Source organism: Coregonus lavaretus (assembly GCF_964263955.1).
Source record: "Coregonus lavaretus genome assembly, contig: HAP1_SCAFFOLD_1464, whole genome shotgun sequence".
Taxonomy (NCBI): Eukaryota; Metazoa; Chordata; class Actinopteri; order Salmoniformes; family Salmonidae; genus Coregonus; species Coregonus lavaretus.
The window spans coordinates 30,385-37,932 of NW_028160803.1; the positions used below are offsets into that span (position 1 = coordinate 30,385).

At 43.4% G+C, this 7,548-nt stretch overlaps 1 pseudogene across 1 annotated transcript; it reads left to right on the plus strand.

The window, feature by feature from the left end:
- The first annotated feature begins 3,083 nt into the window (after nucleotides 1-3,083).
- On the plus strand, nucleotides 3,084-7,081 carry LOC311121435 (annotated as a pseudogene). Its single transcript has 9 exons — nucleotides 3,084-3,122; nucleotides 3,177-3,199; nucleotides 3,518-3,586; nucleotides 4,051-4,138; nucleotides 4,488-4,544; nucleotides 4,683-4,811; nucleotides 5,088-5,295; nucleotides 5,417-5,519; nucleotides 5,692-7,081. The product of its transcript is annotated as an uncharacterized misc_RNA (transcript).
- The last annotated feature ends 467 nt before the right edge of the window (nucleotides 7,082-7,548 follow it).

The window sequence follows — 7,548 nt, forward strand, 5'->3', positions numbered from 1 at the left end:
GTGCCAGAGAGGAAAAGGCGAAGCGAGAGGGATAACTGGGCCCAAATCAGACTTCTCCAGCAGATAGCGTCTTTTCGTTTTTTTCATTCACCAAGCAATGAGTTTTTGTATGGAGGTCATTGAGAGTTTCAAATTTGGGTTAAGGAGAAAAATGAATGGCTTTTTGCTACGTGTGGTTTATTTAATCGAATAGAAGTGTCATAATGCTTACGTTGTTACAAGTGTACTGATATAAATAGGACACTTTACATTTTTGAGAAAAAACACTATATTAGAGTTGTGCCTGCCTGTTATTCACACTCATATCGCCCCTCTCATTGGCTAGAATGGTCCCACCTGATCTTGCCTCCTCCCGACTGCCTTCCATTTTTAAAAACATTTATTTTCATTGCTAGAGCGGCCACTTGCGTATCTGGTCAATATAATGGATAATCTGTGGTTGTGCTTCATTTGGCCAAAGATTATGGATATACTGACAAGATACTTGTCTCTCTGCCCAAACAATGGTAGTCGTTGTCCACAAAGCGGCACGGCGGGCAGTCAAGCTCCCGCCTATTCCTCTCTTTGGATTGGTGGGGACATCTCATTATTTTAATATATTTTTGAATATTCTATGAGAGTTGTTGACGTCAACCGCCTATAATCAATGGAGAGAGACGCTATGCGAATAGCCCCTTGTCATGAATATGCATAGCCATCTCGAGACAACGCCGATATATGTCATGTGTCCTTATATCAGTACACTCATAACAACCTAAGCATTACGAAACTTCAATTCGGTCAAATAAACCTAATGTAGCAAATAAGCCGTTACATTTTTTGTTCACCAAATTCGACATTCTCTCAATAGGCAGGTTTCCATTCACCCAGGTTTAAATCAAATCAAATGTTATTTGTCACAAGCGCCTAATACAACAGGTACCTTACCGTAGACCTTACCATGAAATGATTACTTACAAGCCCTTAACCAACAATGCAGTTTTAAGAAAATCAAATCAAATAAAGTTAAGAAAATATTTACTAAATAAACTAAAGTAAAAAAAAAAATTAAATAATAATAATAATAATAAAAATTAAAAATTAAATAACAATAATGAGGCTATATACAAGGGGTACCGGTACTGAGACAATGTGCGGGGGTACAGGTTAGTCCAGGTAATTTGTACATGTAGGTAGGGGTAAAGTGACTATGCATAGATAATAAACAGCGAGTAGCAGCAGTGTAAAAACAAAGGGGGTTGTCAATGCAAATAGTCCGGGTGGCCATTTGATTAATTGTTCAGCAGTTTTATGGCTCGGGGGTAGAAGCTGTTAAGGAGCCTTTTGGATCTAGACTTGGCGCTCTGGTACCGCTTGCAGTGCAGTGGCAGAGAGAAAAGCAATGTCGCAACAAAAAATAATAATTGTCAAATGTGTAATGGAAACGGCAGATATAGGATACAATATTTGTATCCGTTCGACTGCTGGATTTTTCTTTTGTCAAACTTCTTTATTGTGCCAAATTATGGTAGAAACGGTTTTTCGAATAAATTATGATTGCCGAATACTTTTTAAGGATGCGGAGCACGTGATGTCATCACATACCTATAAGCTCCACTCCACATTTAATTCTAAATTCCTACTGCTTGCAAATGTATTTTTTTTTTAAAGGTATCTTTGCAGGACAAGGATTGTCCTGACTTTCAAGAATGCCTGAATTGCTACACCTCACTATTCTGGTTGGCTGGCAAATTTCACCATCCAATTATTTCAGGTCTACAGAAGTGCAGGTGTGCCATGGCACAGACCGTGGCGATACGTTGGCACATGAGAATTATTAGAATATGGCAAATATTAGTCAATTATTAGATTCTATCCATGCTGGCTTTCACGGGCTACCTGAGACATCATGAGAGAGGAGAGCTATTGGGTGTGCAGGCTTTTGTTCGAGCCCCGCTCTAACACACCACACTGCCTAAACATCAGCTGCTCAACAGGACCTTGATAAGCCCGGCTCTAACACACCACACTGCCTAAACATCAGCTGCTCAACAGGACCTTGCTAAGCAGACTTGGGTGTGTTTCAGGGCTGGAACAAAAGCATGCACACCCCAGTAGCTCTTTTATACAGTAGCCTAACAGTGCAGTTATTCTACTTTGTGGGGGGTTAAGTGCCTTGATCAAGGGCACAACGGCAGGAGATAGTAGGCCAAAATGGGATCAGAGAGCAGCAGCCTTCTAGTGTCAATACAACATTTATGTTGACTTTTTATTTCGGCTACATAAAGAGCCACCAATTATTGTTCATGGAAATATGTTTAATAGTCATGGAGGAGAAGTCATGTAAAAGTCATGAAATTCCATCTGTCAAAATGTGTATGAACCCTTAACCCTTTATTTAGTGAATAATCATTGGTCTCTATAGGATAATGTCATTTGGGAATTTCTATATTCTAGTATTTCTAGTATTCTAATGGCCCGACTTGAAAAAATACATCTCCTCCTCCTTTTTTCATCCCAAACAAATAGGTGGAAGGACATAGGCTACAGGCTGTCTCCAAAATATTAATGTGCAATTTGCCAAATGGGCAATTGTAACACTTCAACCACTACATTTTTATTCGACACTGTAGGTTTTTGCGAAGAAAATAAAACGTTTGTGTGTGACGTCATTATGTCCAGCTGTTTTCATCGACGCAAGATAGTTAAAATGGAAACTCACCCTAGCCGACAATTGTCGCATCTATTTTCTATGCGAACTTTTAAAATGTCGACAACAACAACAAAAAATCACTGGACAAGTTAATGGAAACATCTAGTAACCTCCATACACAAACTCTTCGCGTGGTGAGCGAAAGAAACGAAACAATGGCACCTGCTGGAGAAGACAGATTTTAGGCGGAGTTGGACAACTCGCTTCGCCTCTTCTTCTGAATCGGCAGTGGAAGTGACGGGTTTCCACTAGTTACCACAGCCACAAAGCCAAAATGAGCTTTATCGTCAAAATTCATGAAAAAACATTGCTTTAAGGTTAGGGTTAGGCATAAGGTTAGCAGTGTGGTTAAGGTTAGGGTTAGGTTAAAAATCTGATTTTAAGAATATAAATGATAGAAATAGGCGGGGGTTATGACTTTGTGCTTGTGGTAACTAGTCACGTGTCCTGTGTCCAAGCAATCATCTTTGTTGATTCTCTCTAGACCTGCTGGAGTTTACTAGCTAGGTACATTTACAGACAGGCCTTTGCTGATAAAGTATTAATAGAGATTGTTTTACTCGGTCCAATAAACGGAGCCTACTAAAACGTAGACCCTGAAATGTCCATCTGAACGACTCTTCTCCAATGCGCTGCAATGTTGAGCGTCTGATCTTAATCTGATTATTGGTATGTGGCACTTTCGCTATATACAGCGACGAGGACAAGGCTCCCGATTAATTGAGCGAATATAACAGTCTTATATTTATGTATATAAACTTGGCTGTATTGCACATGTTTTTGGTAATTTATAATTATTTTTGAAGGCTTAATCTTTTATTTTAGCTTGCCAACGAATCTGCCGCAGCGGGTCAGATATATTTCAAGGAGCAAGATGGCGGCACCTGGTAAACAGTAAGTAGAAATGGACACTACAAAACGTTTATTGTATCGTAGCTAGCTAGCTATTTATAATACAAACGTGTTTATTTGTTGGTTATTTCTCCGCTGTTGCTTATTCTGTTCACCGTGTGCTATGACTGGACACACTAAAAGCAGCAATGTATGCACGACCATGCACCCCACCACCAACAACATTGTTAGCTACTTGCTAGCTATCAAGTTAGCAAACGGTAGCAGCCAGTCTGTCCCTCAGTGCCACCTTCATACAATCAATGAAGTCTTTGTTGCAAATTAAACAGTTAAGTAGTTAGGCTACATTTAGAGAAGAGAACACAAACCTGATTTGGCCTAGATTATAGATCACGGAAATTCTGTTAATTTTTCATAACGTAGAGTTTATGTCTAGCTAGTTAGTTTTCCACTTTCTTTCTTTCAAATGTTCGTGCTTGCTATCCATTCATGTCACCTGTTCCCAGGTACGGCCTGATCATACCCCAGAAGAGAGCGTCTAAGACAGCCACCTTGCCCAGACCCCCAGTGTTTGGGGATGACTCTGATGAAGAGGTAGGAACAGGGTCTGAATGTCTATCTCTTATTGTATCCTATTGAGATATGCTGATAGTTAGTCTCGCGGGGCCATCCTTCCAAATCTTGTCTCGTTTACTTGTGAGAAGCCAGGGTTTTCTGAGACTAACTTGTAGTAAACTCTTTTGCAAGGAAGCCTAAGAAGATTACATAGTGTGTGGGTTACAGATCATTCAGATTCACCTTTGTCCAGAAGTCAGTGAAGTTTCTCCACTTATTTTACTCATACCCTTTGTGGCAGCTGGTGAGATGAGTGTGAGTGAGTTGCAAGCTTTGCCAAATGATTGAAGTTCTATCAGAAGTGATGTTGTGTGATCCTGTCTTCCAGACCTCGGTTGGGGAAAGTTTGCAGAAGGAGGCTCTGAAGAAGAGGATGATGAAACAGGTGAGTGAAGGGAGGGATGGATGGAGAAATGAATGAATGAGAAACCTCAGGTGCTAACAACAACATTCTCCAGAAGTTGCTTCTTGATGTATTTTGTGACCGAGACCCATCTTTCTCTCCTGTGTGTGTGTGTATCAGACACGTCTGGAGATGCAGAAGGCTCTAGAGCAGGACAGCAGTGTGTATGACTATGATGGTGTCTATGATGACATGCAGAAACAGAGGCAGGAGAGCAGTAAGAAACTACTGGGAGGAACCGACAGGAAGGTACAGCAGAACCAAATCAACCCCCGGCCTCCTCCCACCTTTTCAAATCTTCTCCTCTCGGGACTTGTAATTTGCTATTCTTTCCATTTCAATCCACCTTTCCTTCACTTTTTCACTTGCCCCCCTCCTCCCCCCCTGCCCTTTTCCTCTCCTCACGATTTAATTGTGTTTTTTCTCCATTTAGCCTTTCTTTTGTCACTTATGTCCACCCGCTCTACTCACCCTTACTCTCCTCTTTCTCCTCTCCATACTGCTCTCTCTCCTTTCTCTCCATAGCCAAAGTACATCAACCAGCTGCTGCAAGCGGTGGAGGAGAGGAAGAAGGAGCAGGAACGGAGAGATGAGAGGAAGATCCAGAAGGAGAGAGAGGCGGAGGGCGAGCAGTTTGCAGACAAGGAGGCTTACGTCACCTCAGCCTACAGACAGAAACTCAAGGAGCGACAGGAGGAGCTGGAAAAAGAAAAGAGAGAGGCAGCGATGGAAGGTGAGAGAGACGATGCTGTGTGTGTGTTTGTGAACATAGATGTGTGTGTGGGAGAAGCTGTCTTATGAATCCGGTGGTTTATAGAATAAACAAAGCCATGCTGTTTGTATTGTGTGTCTAGCTGCCCTGGATGTGAAGAAGCAGAAAGACCTTAGTGGTTTCTACAGACACCTTCTGAACCAGACCGTAGGAGAGGAGGCCATACCAGACCGCTCTGTACCGAGGTTAGAGTTCACAAACACAGCTAAAATATCTCTTATCCTTTACTACCGGTATGTGTACATAAACATTAGATTGAACCCCCCCCCCCCCCTCTCTCTCTCTCTCTCTCTCTCTCTCTCTCTCTCTCTCTCTCTCTCTCTCTCTCTCTCTCTCTCTCTCTCTCTCTCAATGCAGGGATCAGAGTTTGAAGGCAGTTAAGACAGAAGCTCCGTCCCCACCGCCTTCACCTCCCTCACAAGACCACGCCCCCAGTTCCCATAGCGACAGCGAGGAGGGGCAGGATCAGAAGGCAGGGTTCAGTAAGCTGGTGCCAAACGCCACTACAGACAGAGGTCCCCTTCCTCTGGGAGTGGAGAAGAGGAGCGAGAGAAGGATAGAGAGAGAGAAAAGAAGAGACACAGAGACCAAGGAAGGGAGAGAGACAGAGAGTGAGACAGAGACCAAGGAAGGGAGAGGGACAGAGAGAGAGACAGGGAGGACGGGCATGGTGGACGGAGAGATGAGAAGGATCGAAGAAGGGAGAGGGATAGAGACAGGGAGGAGGACAGGAGCAGGGGGAGGAGGGATAAAGAGAGAGAGGAGAGGCACGGGGGCCCGAAAGACAGAGAGAAGGAGAGCGGGGAGAAAGAGAAACAAAGGGAGCTAGACGAAGACAAGGGGAGAGAAAGGGACAAGGGCAGGGAGAAAGAGAGGAGCAGGGATGGAGACAAGGAGAAGACGATAAAAACAGACAGAAAATATGAAAAGGTAGGAGAGGGGTCAGAGAAGAAGGGTAAGGAGGGAGAGGGGTCAGAGAAGAGGGGTAAGGAGGGAGAGGGGTCAGAGAAGAGGGGTAAGGAGGGAGAGGGGTCAGAGAAGAGGGGTAAGGAGGGAGAGGGGTCAGAGAAGAAGGGGAAGGAGGGAGAGGGGTCAGAGAAGGAGGGAGAGGGGTCAGAGAAGAAGGGGAAGGAAGGAGAGGGGTCAGAGAAGAAGGGGAAGGAGGTAGAGGGGTCAGAGAAGAAGGGGAAGGAGGGAGAGGGAACAGAGAAGCGGGGGAAGGAGGGAGAGGAGGAGAGTAAAGTGAGTAAGTTTGTCAAGCGTAGCAGTGAGCAGACCGTGACCTCAGCCAGAGACAGATACTTGGCCCGACAGATAGCACGCTCAGCCACCAAGACATACATAGAGAAGGAGGAGGACTGAACACACACAAACGGTGACAGCTGTGACTGTGTGTTGACGTAGAGGGTGACCGATGAACTGAGACACGTCAACAGATATGTGTGTGTGTAAACTTCTTTCTCTAATACACTGGACGGACCCACCAAATAAGAGTGCGTCTCATGGTTCTGCTGTCTGGGGAGAGAGATGGTGTGGTAGAGAGTGATTTGAATGAGAGAATGCAGGACTCGAGTTAAGTGAGAGGGTGAATAAGCAATTTAAACATTGAGTGTGAGTGAGTTGCCCCACACCAGGGAACTATGTGTTTTTGTTGAATATTTCTGTTATATTTCTGTTTTTTTTTCTCCTGATGGAATGAAAACCGTACTTCCTGTTTATGTTGTGTTAATAAACGCTTGCAGATATGGCTGGTGTATTGGCACTCATTTGCTCTCATATATTCACAATTTATCTGTCATACTTTGAACGTTAATATGGGCTATCCCTGGGGCTATGACAGCTGTAATGACTGTTTAACATAGTTTACTGAACCCAGTTGCTATCTTTACATACCCATTCATGATTTAATATACCCCCAATCACTATCTTATATACCAGTTATATATAGATAGAAATGTGTTTCTGTGATTGAATGGGACTGATTGTGTCCCTCTGATGTAATCACATGCAGTAGTCTCAGTCCAACAGAGCAGAACATGTCTGTACTTGTTGACATGTTTGGGAACAAAAATAATAACATGTTTTCACAACGAAACATATTTCATTAAACTGTTGACAGCACTTCTTTCTGCACGCTGGAGAAAGGAATGAAGGAGAGAGAGGAGGAGATGGAAACGCACAGTGGTGAGATATTCTGTAGTGAAAGGTAATGTG